Source organism: Phoxinus phoxinus (genome assembly GCF_949152265.1).
Source record: "Phoxinus phoxinus genome assembly, chromosome: 25".
Lineage (NCBI taxonomy): Eukaryota > Metazoa > Chordata > Actinopteri > Cypriniformes > Leuciscidae > Phoxinus > Phoxinus phoxinus.
In genome coordinates this window covers 7,965,361-7,984,868 of record NC_136900.1, presented here as the reverse complement: position 1 = coordinate 7,984,868, position 19,508 = coordinate 7,965,361, and the positions used below count along the sequence as shown (strand labels likewise).

The window sequence follows — 19,508 nt, the reverse complement described above, 5'->3', positions numbered from 1 at the left end:
ACCCCTCCACCTCCCCAGCTCCACCTGCCTAGATCTGACACTGGATTTATTGTGTATCTATTAGCAGTAGCACATCCCTACTTCTGCAAAATTAATAATCAACAGCAGAAGCGTAGCAGATCTAGTTCACCAAGACCAAATACATTAACATTGCTATATTCATTAACAACAACATATTGCCTTTATAATATCACACTTAACATTATTCTCACTCATGTGTCACATGAAAATATATAGTTTCTGACCCTTATCAAAATGCGACCCAGAATAAGATGAACCCAAAATCGAGTTGAGACATGCAAGTGTTTTAGCAAAGGAAAAAGGGATGGATTTAGATATTGTGCACAGCATGTCCCGATGTTGCAAAATAACAAGCTTAGAAAGTGTGTTTGATGAACCATCAGAGAATAGTCATGGCAGAGACTTTGTTTAAAATGGAATAACAAACATCCTGGACAATGAGATTGCAGGATCCTGAAATAATGGGACTTGCATCACGGATGGTGAAAGTGTTGATTTCTGCAGAACACAGCTGGGATCTCTCCCGAAACCGGTGGAAAATCCCCGTCTGAGATGTTTCCTAACAAAAGATCTTCTGATGAGTCGTTTTTTTAGATTTGTGTTTTTTTCTTTTGTGTTATATTGCAACATTTAATTGGTCGTGACCATGGCATAAAAACTTAAACAATGTTAGCACATTCATTAACATTTGATATTGTTGTTTTTGATTAATAATACATGTTTATAAATGTTTAACATCTAAAACACATTGCCCCAACCTGATATTTTTGACAGAACAAGATTCGAATTTACCTTAATTATAAAGTGACTCTTATCCTAATCTATGTCAGTGTGCTTATATTGTGTTCACTTTCTCAACAGATGTTACAAGAATTGAATAATATTGGAATTTTAGTTTGTAATTCTAATTCTTAAATCTAATTCTAAGATTCTAAATTCTAACTTTATTATTCTAACTGTAAAATTAAAATTCTAAATGACAGCTTTCTGTTTACATTCTCACTAAATATAAGCATGAACATTATTTATCATTGTATAGTAATATATAGCCTATATATATATTAGTGCTGTCAAATTCATTAATCACGATATATATATATATAACACGACTCATCCTTTTTCCTTCGTGATTCATTAATCGTGATTAATATATATATATATATATATATATATATATATATATATATATATATATATATATATATATATATATAACATAACTACGCAATGTTAAATACAATGTTCATGCTTATATTTAGTAAGAATGTAAAATAAAACTTTTTTTATTAGCCTAATAACTATTAATCAACTATATCATAAAATAATATACTTTTAAAAATACATGAAATTATTAGTTAGAATGATAACCTTAAAAAGTGTATCATTGCATGCATTTTTTTTTTTTTTTTTTAAAGACAAGTGATCCAATCGTACACGGGCAGTTATAGAATATGGTAATAATAATCGTAAATCTGTGTACAGTGCAGCAGATTGACCAATAGATGGCGTCATGACTGTGTTATAAAGTTATTATGATGACGATGCGTTTGCTGACAGACAACATTAGCTAGCTCAGCATATTTTCTTATGATTCAGCGCCATTTTGCAGAAATATTGCTTACATTCCTAATAAATGCTTGTGTATATATTGTAGTATAAAGGGTGTCATTTAAAAAAAACAGTTTTTTTGCTTCTTCCACCAATTGGCTGGGAACAAATGTCTCACATTGCTCCTCATGGACTGTGAATCAGGAAATTGTTGACATTATGACACTGCTATTTAACGCGGAATCATGGTCAGTATGATAGAACAGTATTTGCAGAGCTTTATATAATGTTTTTTTCCTCTGTCTAATGTGTACATCTGTTCATGTGAGGTTCTGACAGTCCGGTGTGTGGTCCAGAGTCCAGTTTCCAGCCTTGAGGTGATCCATCCAATTATGAATTATGAAATACAGGTAGGCCTATATGTATAACCACCTAACAAACTACTAGCATGAAAAAAAGGTTATTCTCTATATGCAGTTATGTTGAAATTACACTAAAAGTGTTTGTGTGTTTCTTAAAGGAATCATTCACCCTAAAATGTTTACTGCCATCTTACCATCAAACTTATATAGTCGTTGTAAAAAGTTTAGATACACCTTGCAGAATCTGCTAAATGTTAATTATTTTAACTAAAATAAGAGGGATCATACAAAATGCATATTATTTTTTATTTAGTACTGTAAGATATTTTACCAAAAATGTTAGATAGTCCACAAGACCAAAAAAAAAAGCTGAATTCATACATTTTTTTAATTGTGTTCGAAAGTTTACATACACTTGATTCTTAATACCGTGTTGTTACCTGGATGATCCATAACTGTTTTTTGTGTGTTTTTTCTAATGGTTGTTCTTGAGTTAAACTGCCAAATGTTCTTCAGAAAAATCCTCCAGGTCCTGAAAGTTCCTCTGTTTTCCAGCATCTTTTGCATATTTTAATGCAGTGACATTTTGAGAGCCATCTTTTCACACTGAGGACAATTGAGGGACTCAAACACAACTATTACAAAAGCTTCAAACATTTACTGACACTCCAGAAGGAAACACAATGTAAAAAATATCTACAAAATCAGATTTAAACAACTAAAGGCTTACTGATTTAAAATAATAATTTCATGATATCGAATTCAGTTTAAGTTCTATAGTCTGGAAATAGTGATAAACGAGCTGCTTTACAAAGTGTGTGCAAAAATAGTGATGTAATGTAATCTTAATTGATTAAATCAGTATATTTCCAAAGCCAAGACCTGTTCTTTTACATATGTGAGATTTCATTAATTGTTCAGAGTCACAAAAAGACAACAAGAAACGTATTTATTAAAAGTCTGTTTTATTGCAGGTTTATTTGTAGACAGACGTGGAATAAAAACTGATACACCACATAAAAGTTAAACAGATATTGCATATGTATATATATATATATATATATTTTCATCATATTTATATTGTAAAAAGTTTAACCCACAGCCTTCCAAAATATCAAGATGACTTAATGAAGACAATATCGAAGTTAAGGATCGTGCTTTTTTTTTTTTAAATATCCAACCGGCTTTAGTTGTTCTGTTAAACATTTAATTTATTTAGTGTTTAGGAAGTATGCTAGCATATAGAATTTTTCACTGGGTGATTCATATTTATGTTTTAAAGTCCCCCTGTGGTGAAAATCAAGTTTTTAATGTTGTTTATATGACTATGTGGTGTTTTTAATATGAATTTACACATGGTTTGTGTTCAAGCATAAGTCGAGTATTTTCTGCTTAAAACTGCAGTGAACCAAAGACAGTCTCAAAAACACGGTTTGAAATCGCTGGTGTTTCTGACGTCACAAATTACCTTGTAACCAATCAGATCAACGTGTGATCGTCAACCAGTGGATCTCTGAGTGAGTGAGGCGGGGCTCATTTGCATATTCATAGAACCGCGTATACTAAATGAGGCAAGAGTGTCGAGTTACATTTCAAGGAAAAAACATTTAAATATTTAATTTTGATGATCAAAGATGAGTTTTAAGGGATAAAATGATTGACTGCCGGGGGACTTTAAATTGATCGTCTGAATGTACCTGCATGTCCTGATGATGCGTGAGATTGAGCGCCTCCTGCTGGTGTCCCGCTGCCGTATCGCTGCCCTTCAGGGAAGGCAGTAGGTTGTATAGTTATCTCCTGATGGGGCAAAATCACTACCCTGAAACCACACAACCTACTACCTCACCCTGTACGAACATCAGGAGCGCAGAGTCATCGAGGATCCTGTGAAATAACGGACTTCACGGCACAGATCGTGTTCGAAATGAAAAACATCCTCAGTGCAGAGGCCTCGAAATGCGGAAATACTCTCGGCAACTTGCGTAATATGAATGAAAAATCTTGTTTTTTTTGCAAAGCACACAGCTGGGAAAACTTCCCTCGGACCTGTTGTGCTTTTTTACATTGTAATGTTGCTGTTTGAGCATGAAAAAGTCTATTCTCTTATTAACGCCTCCATTGTAGTCTTCAGTTTCTTCCGGGAACGAACACGTCACAATATTCCTCATTATAATAATTCATACGCAGAATAAAGGGGCGGGGCCTGGTTGAGTTAGTGTGTAGTGTGTTAAACTGCTGGTTATGTTAAGGGGCGGGACATTTCCCAAACACACTCGAAGCGCTCAACCAATCACAACACACTGCTCCAGCTGACCAATCAGAGCACAGTGTGCTTTTCAGAAGGAGGGGCTTCATAGAGACAGGAAGTAAACAGTGTTACTGACAGACTGGGAAGAGAGGAGCCGCAACAATGGAGAATATGAGGAAAATAATCAACATTCAAGCAGGAAAACCTGTTCTAGTAGAGACTAAAAACTACATCAAGACTGTAGAAGGACGTAATATGGCCTCTTTAACAAAAGATCATTTAAAACCATCAAATCAATTAACCTTTTAACCAACATGCACATCATGTAATTCAGTTTTTATATTTGCTTGATGGATGTACTATTCCAGAGACTTCATCCATCCAAACCCAGTCCTGTCTGGTCGTGATCCTGTCCAGGTTTCGTCGCAGAGTTTAAAGAGGAAGATGACGGTGATATTACAGCCTCTTCAGGAAAGACAGTAAGTTGTATAGTTATCTAACAGGAAGGGTGTCACCCTAAAACTATACAACCTACTACCTCACCCCAAAGGACAGTGGGATACGCTGGAGCCGTCAGCGCTCGAGCCCCGTCTGAAAATACACTTATACATCATCCCGGAAGCAGGCTTATTATCGTTCACGAATACTAAAACCATACACATTTTCTGTTACTTGAAACAAAATAAGCGCTAACTGAATTTTTTTTAAAGTATAAATAAAAATAAACTAAATCATGGAAGCTTTTTTCCGCCTCGGAATTACAAAAATACTTTTTATCTCATAATTCAGACATTTTTTTCACAATTACAAACTTGTACAAAACTTACAAGCTGGAAATTTCTATAAAACAAAGTCTGAATTGTGAGATATAAACTCACAATTATGAGAAAAAAAGCCAGATTTGTGAGAAATAAAACTTTGTGAGAAAAAAAGTCTAAAATAAACTTTAATAAATACAATTTTAACCAAAATTGAAGTGAAAAGTGAAAATATAAAAATAAAATGTTATTCAAAATATTAACGAAACAGAAATGAACGCTGCACACAACATAAAGGAAGAGCAGGAGTCTTCAAAAACAGACTAAAAAAGACAAACGCATTAGAGAATGAAGGCGAGTGTGTGTGTGTGTATTTGAACTGGCACCTGTCACCAAGAGCTCAGGAAGCTCATTCAGTCTGATTACTGTCCGTCTTCATCTTTCTGCATCTGTGATGAAGAGAAATGAGTCTTCGTCATTATCTGCTGATTTTACGGCAAGCCTTCTCTTCAGGAATTGGTCAGATTTGGGTCTTGGTTTGGTGGGCGATACACATGCGGGGCACAGTTCGTTGGTTCAGTCCGGGTAATTTCCCAATCCCAATCCCAACCTGCCTTCTCCCTGATTCTGTCAACACTAACTCCTACAAAATATGTATTTAAATTAGTGCTGTCAAATCTAACATAGGAGTTTGTGTTTATAATATACGTGTGTGTGTGTGTGTGTGTGTGTGTTAGAGTGTGACAATATACCGGTATTGGCGATAACCACAATGTTTAAAATGAATAGGACTCTTATGATAAAATGACACGTAAATACTCCAGCGCCAGTACCTCGTTGACCTCTCAGGTGGCACTGTGGCAGTATTGCACCCGCTGACACTATCAAACAAGAAGAAGACGCAGCGCGCGCCCGCGCCGTTATTCTCTCTGAGAAGAACCCTATACTGTCTATGGAAGAACCATGTCGTCTGACCGAGAGAGTGAAACGCTCTGTCCACAGACACCCGAAGAAAGTAAGCGCCAGTTTGGGAGTTTTTTTGGTTTCAAAGAAAACGCCACTTTAAGACAGCCCAATCTGCAGAATCTGTCGGGCTACGGTCAGTGCGAAGGGGGGAAACCCCACCAACCTTTTCACCCATCTCCGTGTCCATCACCCTGCGGATTTCGCCATTGAGTAAGTTGTGATTATTTTACTAGTCATGGAATGGGAAATGTGGCATTAACCTGTTAACAGCGGGTTTCTATGTTAATATATTTAAATAAATGGTGATTATTAAGTAGCCTACCTCGTTTTCTTTACTCGTCTTTTGTATGTTGTATTATTTGCACGTGATTTGTTGTTGTTTTTTTTGGCGCTGGTGCAACGATAGGTTTAAGAGCTTAAAATATGGGTAACGTTACGCAAGTTAACAGGTTAAAGTATCAGTGTTGATGTTAATATCAATTCATCACACTGTTGAACTTGACAGTATTTTCTGTATTTTTATTTCAAAGGGAGCTTCAAAGAAAGCCAGAGACAGTCTCAGGTCAGCTGACGATTTTTGAGTCTGTGAAAAAAAAAAAAAAAAAGCAGACTAGGTTTCTATAGATATCACGATATATCGGGAATTCTTTTGGCCACAATAACCGTGGTGTGAAAAATCTAACATCATGACAGCCCTATATATGCATATATTATTGTAGCCTACGCACACACATATAGTATATAAAGTCAAACTTTTATGATATATATGCGATTGATCGCAATTAATCGATTTGAGTAATGTAATACAAATATTTAATCAAATAATGATTTAAACATTTTTATTTAATATTTAAATATTAAATAATAATTATTAAATGAATATTATAATGTTATATTATGTTCATATAATTTATATTACATAATAAAGATTAAATATTTAATATTTTCATTTAATATAAAATTATTTCAATAGCCTACATTGGTTACTTTTTTTTATTTTATACGCTTCCTGCATGTTGGTTACACCACAATGACATTGATTTGATGAGCAGTTTTCCCAAACTTTTTATGATCACAGGCCAGTCACACAGAACTTGACTTTAAGCCCGACAAAAACAGAATCAGAAATTGAAAACAGAAATATAAAGAATAAATTTTTGATCGAGACCAAAAAAACAAACTAGAAACTGCTTTTATTGACCGATTTCCTCTTGGGTTTCCATAACGTGGTTCCCCACGCACCCTTTAATCAGGATCGTGGCCCCCGAGGGCCCCAGGTGCAGACGGGAGGAATCCGGACAGCTGAGTTTGCTCAGCGATGCTAAATAGGGCACGAGAGGCTCGCCGGCCCCGGGTTCACAGGGCAAAGGCCTGAAGCTGCTATTTTGATATGCCAACAGCTCCTGTTACAGATGTGCGGGACTGGACGGGCTTGTGTCTGGCTGTGGGGGAGAGTCGACACCGTGACCCCTGTGTGACCCCTGTGTGACCCCTGTGGCTGAGAGTGCACGAGATACAGCAGGGCGGCGAGAAGGTAAAAAAGGCAGAACGACTCACATTCATACAGAAACATACATCTCGAAACACAGATTCAGAAATGCACATGTGAATGCTATACATGGATGCATTCACATAATCAAAGGGACAGTAAATGCTTTTATAATGTTACAGAAGATTTTTGAATGAGTGTTGTTCTTTTGAAGTTTCTATTCATCAAGGAATCCTGATTTTTTATTATTATTATGGTTTCCACAAAAAAAACTAAAATCATATTATACTGATTTCTGAAGGATCATGTGACACTGAAGACTGGAGTAATGATGCTGAAAATACAGCTTTGATCACAGGAATAAATTACATTGCAAAATATATTCACATAGAAAACAGCCGTTTTAAACTGTAATAATATTTCACAGTTTTACTGTATTTTACGGTATTTGTAATCAAATCAATGCAGCCTTGGTGAGCAGGAGACTTATTTTAGAAAAATTTGAAAATCTTTTGAAAATCTTACGATAAATGTTAAAATTAATTAAATAAAATAACTTTTTTTTATTAATGTGCATTAAAGACGTGTTTTTATTTTATTTACATTTTTGTAAGATTACATAAATGATTTTATCCAAAGTCAAATAATGCCATCCACTCAATTTTAATAAAATTTGCGGGTATTGCATAAATAAAATGCTGGATTGCAAACATATAAAAGAAGTAAAAATTTCCAAATTTGCTATAATACATCTTTTATTTCAACTTTTATGACAGAATCTTTTGAAGATCTTACGAGCACACGCGTCTCTGACACAACATGCAGGACAAACCATCGCACGCTGGCGCAAGTTTATGAAAATAACAATAGAAATGTTCAGTCAAAAGTTGCACGTCACTGCTGACGATTCACTGAGCACAGGCCAATCAGCTGTGAGCTTGAGGCTAGACATCAACAACAGTACAATTCAAATTAATTCCATTCATATGTATATTCATACGTCACCTGAATGCATGTACCAATGCGGCGCAACATGAAATCGGACGCGTTCGGATCCGGTGCAGACTTCATCTCGGATGTTTCTCCTAAAATCCCAGAAAAGAGATAAAACAGACACAAATGAGTCAATCCAGCTCAGATCATTTGATGAGAATTGTTGAGATCTGAGCAGAGATTGAGATCTGGAGGATCTAGAGGAGACACACGTGAGATTACTGAGGAGAAACTTCTGAGAAGAAGGTTCAAACGTTCAGGTCTCCACTTGCTCTCCATGTAAACTCTTTACTCATCTCATCACGTCAGCTTTATGAGACTTTTTTGAGATTGAAACTGTTTGAAAAATTTTTATTCATTGGAAATCTTAACGAATATGCTTTTTCATTCATTCATAGTCACATATAAAACAATAATAATAACAATATTCATGTGTCCTTTTACGCATTTATTTTAACAAAAAAACAAATAATAAATATATATATATATATATATTTGTAAAATTACATATATTACTCGTCTATCCAATTATGTTTAGAAAAATATCAGGGTATGGCATAAAAATGCTGGATTATATAAATCAAATGTTTTTTTTTTAATGTGCATTAAAAGCGCTTATATATATATATATATTTTTTTTTATTACAAATATTATACAAGTCTATCCACTTATTTTTATTAAAATATTGGGGTATTGTATAAAAATGCTGGATTAGAAACAAATTAAATATAAATGTTAAAATTATTTAAATAAAAAAACTTTTTTCTTCTTCTTTTTTTCAAAATGTGCATTAAAAACGTCTTTTTATTTTATGTGAATTGTTGTAAGATTACATAAATTATTTTATCCAAAGTAAAATAATTCCATCCATTCAATTTTAATAAAATTTGGGGGTATTGCATAAATAAAATGATGGATTACAAACAAATAAAATAAGTGATACATCTTTTATTTCAACTTTTATGACAGTTTTTTCTTGGCAAGTGCATAAGCTTTGATGGAAACACATTTACCAAAATGCACATCAAACCGGTCATGTGACTTTATCTCATCAAATGATGCGCCTGAATCTCATTATGGGCATTTTCTTTACACATATATCTCATTTTTAGCGTCGGGGTGTATCCGGTGGTTTAAACATCAAGTGGGCCACACTAAACAGCATTAGTAACACAACTACATAATGAACCTCATTACACTGAAGCTTGCGGAGCAGATGCAGAGGATTACGACACGATGATCTCGAGACAATGAAGGTTTTGAATCGGACCGCAGGCTTCAAAGGGCCGAGGAATGTGGAGCAATGATCAATCAATGAAAGCCGGATCGGGTTCCCGAATACATTCACACGGAGGAACAATAGCCAGAGCTCGCTCTGATTTCCTCCCCGCTATCATTCAAGCAACTGTTTCCACGTCATTTGTTCATCATTTCCCCAGACGTTCACCGTATTTGCGAGACAATGCCCAATAGAGGCTCTCGGCCAAAGCAGACCTGTGCACATTGTCCCGCGAACAGCGCAGGATCTGTAGCCTGGATTGAACTGCTTTTCAAGCCAAACTAGCCTTGTTAACGCCAGAGTTTCCCCTAGTTCCCTGTAACTGATACAATGTGAAAAAGCTATTTAGTGACAGGCCAGGAAAGACTTATGGTCCATCTCTCCGAGTCAGTCTGAAGGAGAACAGCTGCATCCTGTTATTAAAGCACAGCGGCAACCTTCGCCAACAGCACCTGACAACCCAACTCACTGAGGCTTTACAGTGCACTGTACCAGCGGCCTTAAAGGGACAGGTCACACTGAATTCAACCCTCGTGTTGTTCAAACTTGAATATAGCAAGTTTATATTCATTGGAAATCTTAATGCATATGCTATTTTTTCACTGAGAAATGTCATGCAACAATAACAATGGCCTGGTGTTCTTCACTCATTTTTATTCAAATTTTGTGAATCGTATAACAAAAAAATTTTGAATGCTGGATGGAAGTAAAATAAAATAAAAAGTAAAATTACAAATAAAATATATATTTTTTACAAATAAAACGTGTATTAAAAATGCATGCAATTTCTTTAATGTAAAATAACACATTACTTTATTTTTAAACCGTCAAATATCTATATGCAAAAAAAATGGTGCATGGAAATAAAATATAAATAAAAATGTATTGCATTAAATATTGCATTTTCTTATATTAAATAACTTTTATATAAAATAAATACATTTTATCCATAGTCAAATATCAACAATAACATGGTGTCCATCCACTCATATTTATTACATTTTTGTGGTATTGGATGAAAAAATGCTGGATGGAAAAAAATAAAATATCAAATAAAATATAGTTGTTGTTTTTTTAAATAAAATGTTATATAAATGTATGTAGTACTTAATGTGAAATGACATACATTATCTTTTTTTGAACAGTCAAATATCAAACATTAATAACAATAGCCTGCTGTCCATCCACTCATTTTTATTTATATTGTGGGGCTAACCATGGGATTATAAACAAATCCCATTTTATTGTTTTAAATAAAATATTCACAAAGTGCATTCAAATTTTTAATGTTTTAATTCAGCATATGTCAATACTTTATGATGGAAATACATTTACAAAATAAAACTAAATGCACATCAAACAGGCCATTTGATTTACATCAACAAATAACGTGACTGAATAATTTACTTAAACCATTAATTAAATTCACAACTTCTAGGTTTTTTGTTGTTGTTGCCCTAATTATGTTTTTATGACACTACATGATTTAGTTTTCTTATACAAGTGAGGCTGATGCAAGAAATATCTAGCATGGATTTTCCGATCATTACTACATCCATCCACAATCAAATTGCTTGTGGTTTATCATCTAAACAACAGTGAGCGAGCGTCTGCTATGTGGATCGGCTCTTTACTTGATCAAAACAACTCATCAGTTCAGTCAGCCTCGGTCCCCTCGTACCGCCCGCCTTCTCTTGCTAATGTTAGAGCAGCGTGAACACACTCAACTCTTTCACATTAGTAGACATCGCTAATTGACCTCTCGCAAAGACCCGCCCCCCTTAGTTACTGTCGCTATGTCCGACAAGCTACGCCGCTCTCACGCCACACCATGTTCTCACGCAGTGAAAAATACATCGCGGAGCAGAGAGGACACTGACAACACACTGACGGACACAGACCAGCTTACTTTTGATATGAAACATATTAAACAGTCTCACCTTTCAAATTTGGTCATTTTTTAAAAGAAATTTAAACAATAGAAATTTCCTTCTAGATCATTTATAGCATCAAATAAACATGAATGAACATCAGAAGGAATGTTGTTTTGACCGCGGAAAGGCGTCAGTACACTCCGCTTTTCAAGTTCAAATTCTCAAATGTTAATCTACTAACTCTCCTGACTGCGTTGTCCGACAAAATGGCGGATGGCGAAGTATAATTGGTCAGATCACCTGTCAATCAAGCTCCCTGCGAAGGGTCAATTACACTGAACAAAATTATAAACGCAACACTTTTGTTTTGCCCCCATTTTTCATGAGCTTTTTGTATGACTTTCTAAGACTTTTTCTGTGTACACAAAAGGTCTTTTATTGTGGCCAGCCTAAGGCACACCTGTGCAATAATCATGCTGTCTAATCGGAGGACGGATTATCTTGAGCAAAGGAGAAGTGCTCACTAACACAGAGTTAGACAGATTTGTGAACAATATTTGAGAGAAATAGGCGTTTTGTGTACATAGAAAAAGTCTTAGATCTTCAGCTCATGAAAAATGGGGGCAAAAACAATTGTTGCGTTTATAATTTTGTTCAGTGTAGTTAACTGTGAGCCAAGAATGCTGAAGGTTTTAACATCCGTTTAAAAGTTTAAAAGCAGTCTACTATAACTCTTATGAATATTGACACAAATACAAACTACAGCAAGTATGGTAATTCAGGGAAAATGATAAATAAGGTGTTAGAAAGTCATTTATATTATTTGACTTATGTTTAAAAAATTTTTTTTACTATCATTACTATTTTTTACTATTTATTTACAGTTATATTGTATATATTATAATTTACAATATTGGGTGTAAAGCATAAGTAATTAATGTCTGTAACTGAATTAATTTTCCCTTGAAAAAGTAAAGTAAGGGAATTTTTCTGTAATTTAATTGCAGTTACTTCTGATGTAATTGCATTAAATACTGTATAGACTATACAAGAATTCTAGTCGAGAAACAATAGTGGATTTAACATCCACAAAATGTAACGTCTAATGTTAAAATGTTATAAAAAAATATATGTAATCTTCTCCCTTTAAATACTTTGGATAATTCATGCAATTTTATATTATTTATTTAAAAAGAATTAAAAGAAACGTTTCATGTCGATCCTTGCATGGTTGAAATGGGATTTAGGAAGTAATGCAATTAGTACAGTAATCTAATTACACTGTTGAAGATGTAATTAGTAGCTACTGTAGAAGTTAATTACTTTAGTACCCAACAATGATTATATAATATATATTGTATATTAATTTCTAATTGCGTTTAAGATACAATTTTTCATAGCAAATCCACAGCTGTGGAACATTGCATCTAAAAATCCTTTACATTTATGCACACTTTCTTACAAAGCGACTGCATCGAAGAGCAGTGTTGGGGAAATTACTTTTATAGTCCCCCTGTAGTCAATCATTTTATCCCTTAAAACTCATATTTGATCATCAAAATGACAAATTTAAATGTTTTTTCTGTGAATAAAATTTTCTTCATACCTTAAAATATCTTGAATGTAACTCGACACCCTTGCCTCATTTAGTATACGCGGTTCTATGAATATGCAAATGAGCCCCGCCTCCACTCACTCACTCAGCTCAGAGATCCACTGGTTGACGTTCACACGTTGATCTGATTGGTTACAAGGTAATTTGTGACGTCAGAAACACCAGCGATTTCAAACCGTGTTTTTGAGACTGTTCACTGCAGTTTTAAGCAGAAAATACTCTCATGAATATGCACATGGTTTGTCTTAAAGCATATTAAAAACACCAAATAGACATATTAATAACATTAAGAGCTTGATTTACACTATTGGGTGCAATAATAATTATTGCCGGTTTGAACAGCTGACGTTACACCCCGTTTTGGGGAAACGAACACCTGAACATTCGTATGCGTGATGTGAACTACCAAAAATTATAGACCCCATCTTTAAAAAAAATATATATATATTTTAAGTGTAATTCGATTTTTTAGTTTGGCTCGCGTCCCAGTGGATTACATGGAGAGAGCGGGGTTTATGACCTATACAGCAGCCAGCCACCAGGGGGCGCTCAAGACGCTTTGGCTTCACTCTTCAGGATGTGTGCGGCACACTTGGTCAATACATGGGAAAACAAAGTAACTAGCGTTATTTTCTGAAAAAGTAACTTAGTTGTAAATTTAAAAGAAACAAGTTACTTTAGTAGTTACTTGAAAAAAGTCAAAAAATGTCATGAAGAGGAAAAAAACATAAGTCGCACTGGACTATAAGTCGCATTTATTTAGAAAAGACCAAGAACAGACATTTAATCTGGAAAGGTTATTCAACTACACAATAGCACACAGAACAACAGGCTGAATAGGTGTCCAGTATGTTAACGTATTTTTTCAGCGACACAATAGCATAAAGAACATAATCTGGGAGACTGAATAGGCTAAATTAACATAAGCCAGCGAGTCCAACAAGTTACCGGTCAGCAAGTTCACCAAGCTCCCGATCTCACTCCACAACACTGAATCCATTGAGTTCTTCCTCTGTGTCGCTTCTGAACAACTCCGCCAACTAGAGCGCCCTCTCGCGGCTGTAGACGGTAATGTTTTCTCTTGGTTCATCTCAGTCCGTATGAATTCATTTTGATATGTAAGTCGCACCCGACTAGAAGTCGCAGGACCAGCCAAACTATGAAAAAAGTGCGACTTATAGTCCGGAAAATACGGTACATAACTCGCGTTACTTGTAATGCGTTACCAACACTGTCAATGAGTCAACTATATTCATAATATACAACATGGTAGTTAGTTTACTTCAGGACTAACTAACTAATATATTTCCATAGTTTGTTTCATACAAAACATAGTTACATTGATCCAATGATGGGAATGATGTGTTCACAACGGTTTGTACTACAAAAACTACAGCTAAACTGTGGATGTTATGTACTTTTACTCACTTTGTGGAGCCGTTTAAACAGTCCCATAAGAAAACAAGCCATTTCTCCTTACAGAAGTTTTCCCTCATATATCCGAACGCCGCGAGAGATCGCATGCCATGCCGTGTGCCATCTGCGCGGTGGAAATATAAGCAGACACATGTTCGTGAGAGAGGAACTCTGAGAGGTGTGTGTGCTGCGCTCCTACAGGAGGTGGCATGGAAATTCGTGTGCATTGGGTACAGTTATGCAATATGGTTCATAATTCATTTTTACACGGCAATATGGATGGTGTTTTATGCCAAAGCCAAGCAGGGGAGCAGCAGTGACTGGTGCAAAGACAATCCTGGGCCTGTTGTGTAAGACTAGCAGCGAATAAACCTGTTTTACTCCGTTTGCTCGAAGATTAAAGGCCTGTTCACACCAAAGATGATTATGATTTAGAAATGTGACCCTGGATCACAAAACCAGTCTCGAGTCGCATGGGGATAACTGTGGCAATAGCCAAAAAATACAGTGTATGGGTCAAAATGATCCATTTTTCTTTTATGACAGAAATCATTAGGATATTAAGTAAAGATCATGTTCCATGAAGATATTTAGTCAATTTCCTACCGTAAATATATAAAACTTGTATTTTTGTGAGTGAATGCAGCACAATCGTGAACATAAATGCACAACTTTAAAGGAGATTTTCTCAATGTTTCCATTTTTTTGCACCCTCAGATTCCAGATTTTCAATAGTTGTATCTCGACCAAAAATCGTCCTATCCTAATAAACCAAACATCAATGGAAAGATTATTTATTCATCTTTCGGATGATGTATAGATCTCAATTTCAAAAAATGTACCCATGTGACTGGTTTTGTGGTCTAGGGTCACATATAGTTTTAAAAATCATTCTAAATGTTCTAAATCCACACCATAACTATAACAATATCGGCAGATTCGGCACGGAGAACTGAAATCGTTGGAATCTGGGGTTTTTTTTTTACCAGCTGATGAATATAAAAACACTGACAGCCAATCAGAATCCACCGACTTTAAAGAGCTCAAGCATTTAAAGTGTCAGACAACAAAACTGCAGCGCGCTTATAATAAACAGAACGATATTGTCCGCTGGTGTGTACGCTAATATAGTTATCTTTATAGTTTTCGTTCTTGGTGTGAATGAGGCAAGTTCGTTTGGGAAAATCTGCATTTTTATATCCATAGTCAAATATAAAAGCACAACAATAGCCTGGTGTTCATCCACTCATTTAAAAAATTTAGGGTGGAAACATGGCTGGATGAAATATATATATAAATGTATATAAAATCTGAAAACAACTATTTCCATTTCATTGACTCTGCAAAACAGTCTACATCCGAGATTTGCACTTCTCAAACCAAAGTAGAGTGAATAGAAAGTTAATAATGTAAAGACACGTTTTCGTGATTCATCAACAAGTTTGCACTTAATTTTGCTCTAAATTTGGGATAAATACTAGGATTTAAAACAGGAAGGAGTGCTTAGCTAAATACTTTTTTGTATTTTGTGACTCGAATTGATTCTTTTTGAACTGGTTCATTTGCATGGATCATGTGAACAAACTGATTCACTCAAATATTTTACCACTGACTGCAAAACGTCTTCAAATCTTGAAAATAAAAATCCATTTGTTTTTTGCATACTTTGTCTTAAAGGCTTGCTTGATTACTCAATTTCAGACTTTCAGAAATCAGACTTTCCAATGCAACATTATTGTTTTTTAGAAAAGGATCATCACGTCCACATATTAGTATAAGTCATCAAACAGCGGCTTGATCCCAAAGCGACTTATATAATGCAATTAACATCAAGCACACAAAATATGCGCAAAAATACACGTCTATAGTATTTATAAATGTTTCAATTTATATACCTATATTTCTGAATGTAAAAATAAAATGTGGCTTACACACACTGATTTGACTTATCTGTGTTTTTGGTAACACTTTATAATAAGGATTAATTTGTTAACATGAACTAACAGTGACCGATACAGCATTTATTAATGTTAGATGTTAATTTAAATCAAAAGTTGTATTTGTTAACATCAGTTAAAGGGGTGGTTGAATATGAGCTCACTTTTCTAACTTCAGTTAGTGTGTAATGTTGCTGTTTGATCATAAACAACATCTGCAAAGTTACAACGCTCAAAGTTCAAAGCAAAGGGAGATATTTGCTTTTAAAGAAATTGTTTTTTAAGGACTACAACAAACGGCTGGTAGAGACTACACGACATTCCTCACGGGTTAGTGACATCACAACCCTAGAATTTACATAAACCCCGCCCCCTGAACACGATTTATAGATTATCAAGACAGAATATGCTAATCAATGACTAGAAGATAACTACACATCAGCAACAAATTCATCAACTAACCATTCAGAAATGTCCTGTTGCTTCTACATGTTGTCACTTCTTTAGTGTCTCCATCTTTCTGATGCCGGTTTGAACATAAAAGGCTAAAAGTTTTTGAAATTTCCAGTGTGTGTGTGTGTGTGTGTGTGTGTGTGTGTGTGTGTGTGAGGTAAAAGGACACAAGCTCTTAAAGCTCCGCCCCTGTGCCGGGAGCAGCAGCTCATTTGCATTTAAAGGAACAGACACAAAACGGTGTGTTTTTGCTCACCCTCAAAAAGTGACAATTTTAACATGCTATATAAAAATATCTGTGGGGTATTTTGAGCTAAACCTTCACATACACACTCTTTTTACATTTTACATCTTGTGAAAAGGGCATTATACCACTCCTTTAATGCACTGTTCAGTTCAGTTCAGTTCAAGTTTATTGTCTGTGAACTAACATGAACAAACAATGAACAATTTTATTTTTTATCAACGAAGGCTGTAAAAATAGTTGACTGTTAACTAATGGGACTTATTGTAAAGTGTTACCGTGTTTTTTTCTCTCTCTCAACAATTTAATTTTGACCTGGTGCAACAAATATTCAGGTGAATATGGAAGATATTCCTCAACATTGCTATAACTAGCCAAGCTAGGTGTGATTTGAGCTGGTAAAGGTGGTGAGAAAGGTCACAGTGGTGCTTGCCAATGCTGGGAAAATAAGTTTATGGCTCGGATCCAAGGACAAGCCGATGGATGCTGTGAAAGGCACACTTTTGTGTCACCATATGCACGCAGATTTCCGCCCCATAACGCTCATCTAAAGTGGCCCATAAGACACTTTTGCGTTTTCTCTTCAGATCGTTTCCGTGTAAACATAGCCTTAGTGATGCTGTTAAAAGCCCTATTCACACGGGACTAGCTTTCATCGAGGACGTTAGAGAAATTCATCTTTCACAGGCATACTTTCTGATTTTAATCCTGTCCGAATCCCATGTCCGTGCTTTCCTAAAGCCCTATTCGGAAGGTAATACAGATGCGCTATGGTTAAAATGGTTTTCTGTCTTGTATTTTATCTCAAATTGATGGATGTCATTTGAAATAAGAGGGAATAACTGAATGCAGCCTCTTATTTATACGAGGTAAACATAAAGCTGCTAGGTTTATATTTCGAAGGTAGCCTAGAAATCTAGACGCACCCTAGCGGCAGCAAAATTTATTTTGCAGCCAGGGCAGTCTAGCAACTCTCCATAGACCTTCTAGCTGCAAAAACCTAAATTGGGTCAGGCCAATCACGTCGTGTATAGAGTAGGCGGGGGCCTACTGTAGATTATAATGTAATGCGTTTTACAGGGGCTTTTTTGAAGTTGTGTTTTGTGTTTAATTTTACTCAGCAGCAGGTCAGATACACACACACAAGCCATTGCATGTCATTGTGAACAGAGCTCCGATAGTGGCGCTGAAATTGGAACACATACTGTAACAATAAGTCACTTTCACCGTCGAGTTTCGCCTGTCGCAGTCGTTTGTCCCCTCGTGTGTCAAGCCCATCACTCGTGAGAGAGTCAGTCAGTTTTTCAGATAGAGCGGTGACATTAGCATCATAAAAATCCCCAAATTCCGAGCAATCCACTGATACTAAATATGTCCTTATTGATCACTGTGGGAGGGATGAAATATCGAGGCGAAGTCGAGCTGTTTTTTACCGCGACGTCTCGGAGTGAAATAATGATCGGTGATCAGAGCTCTCAGCAACGGGGAGAGGGAGGGTCGTCTCCGTGCCAACGGCTCCGCCCACAACGCAGAGGCGAATTGCTAATGAGCTACTGCCGCTCTGCTGAAGCGAAGTCCCAGAAAACAGCACAGGTTTTGAGATTTTGGCAAAAAATGGCATAATCATAATTTAAAGACCACTGGGAATGTTTAAAAATAGCTCAAAATATGATCGGAGTGGGACTTTAAGAAAAGAGCAAAGAACGGCACTTAAGTCATTCTTAAAAAAGGAAGAAGTGTTCGGAGTTTTGCTGGACCGGATCTTTGCCGCTCTGACTACGTCACCTTCTTCGTTGCTCTGGTTGGTTGTAGCGCTATCCTATTGCGTGCAGAGGGATTTTGAGAGACAACCGTTTATCCCGCCCCTCGGATTAAGCCGCGTCTATGGAGAGTTGCCAGACTAAACATCTTGATGTAAGTCTGGCTTGCCAGGCTATATTGCTGGCATAATTACGGCCCATTTCAAATGTTTACGTGCTTTTATTCTCTTTCTCCTTTGAGCCGGTGATATGAAATAATATTGTTCTTCCAGCATTTCAGTAATAAAAGTTTAGGCTATAGATCTTTAAAATGCACCAGTGGTCAAGGAGGATTTAAACAGTGAATTTTAAAGTGATCTCTTCTCAGAGATGTGGATCCAGACAGCGATTAAATCACAGCACAACCTCGGTGTTTGTCAAAAACAGTTTTTTTTACACAGGTATTGGGAGAAAAACACTGACTTTCTGGATTCAGGCAATAAAATCACCAACTAGCCCCTGGAAATGTTGAATATAAACTCGTTACATTTTTTTTTTCTTTGAA

The 19,508-nt window shown here is 35.7% G+C and overlaps 3 long non-coding RNA genes across 4 annotated transcripts in view; 2 read left to right on the top strand and 1 right to left on the bottom strand.

The window, feature by feature from the left end:
* The first annotated feature begins 1,588 nt into the window (after positions 1 to 1,588).
* LOC306993572 lies at positions 1,589 to 7,389 on the top strand. The gene is made up of 3 exons (XR_013796481.1): positions 1,589 to 1,817; positions 1,899 to 1,979; positions 7,304 to 7,389. It is a non-coding gene; the product is annotated as an uncharacterized lncRNA (long non-coding RNA).
* The window catches only part of LOC306993571, a 53,133-nt gene continuing 36,524 nt past the window's right edge, over positions 2,900 to 19,508 (bottom strand). The window contains exons 7-8 of one of the 2 annotated variants that reach the window (XR_013796479.1): positions 8,398 to 8,477; positions 2,900 to 5,386 (exon numbers count right to left, since the gene is read on the bottom strand). This is a non-coding gene — a long non-coding RNA (uncharacterized lncRNA). Of the gene's footprint in view, positions 5,387 to 7,458; positions 8,478 to 19,508 lie in introns of those variants that run through there. The other variant, XR_013796480.1, reaches the window with a different exon arrangement.
* Positions 7,378 to 19,508, top strand: part of LOC306993570 — a 53,916-nt gene continuing 41,785 nt past the window's right edge. Inside the window, exon 1 of the long non-coding RNA XR_013796477.1 lies at positions 7,378 to 7,437. This is a non-coding gene — a long non-coding RNA (uncharacterized lncRNA). The remainder of the gene's footprint in view (positions 7,438 to 19,508) is intronic.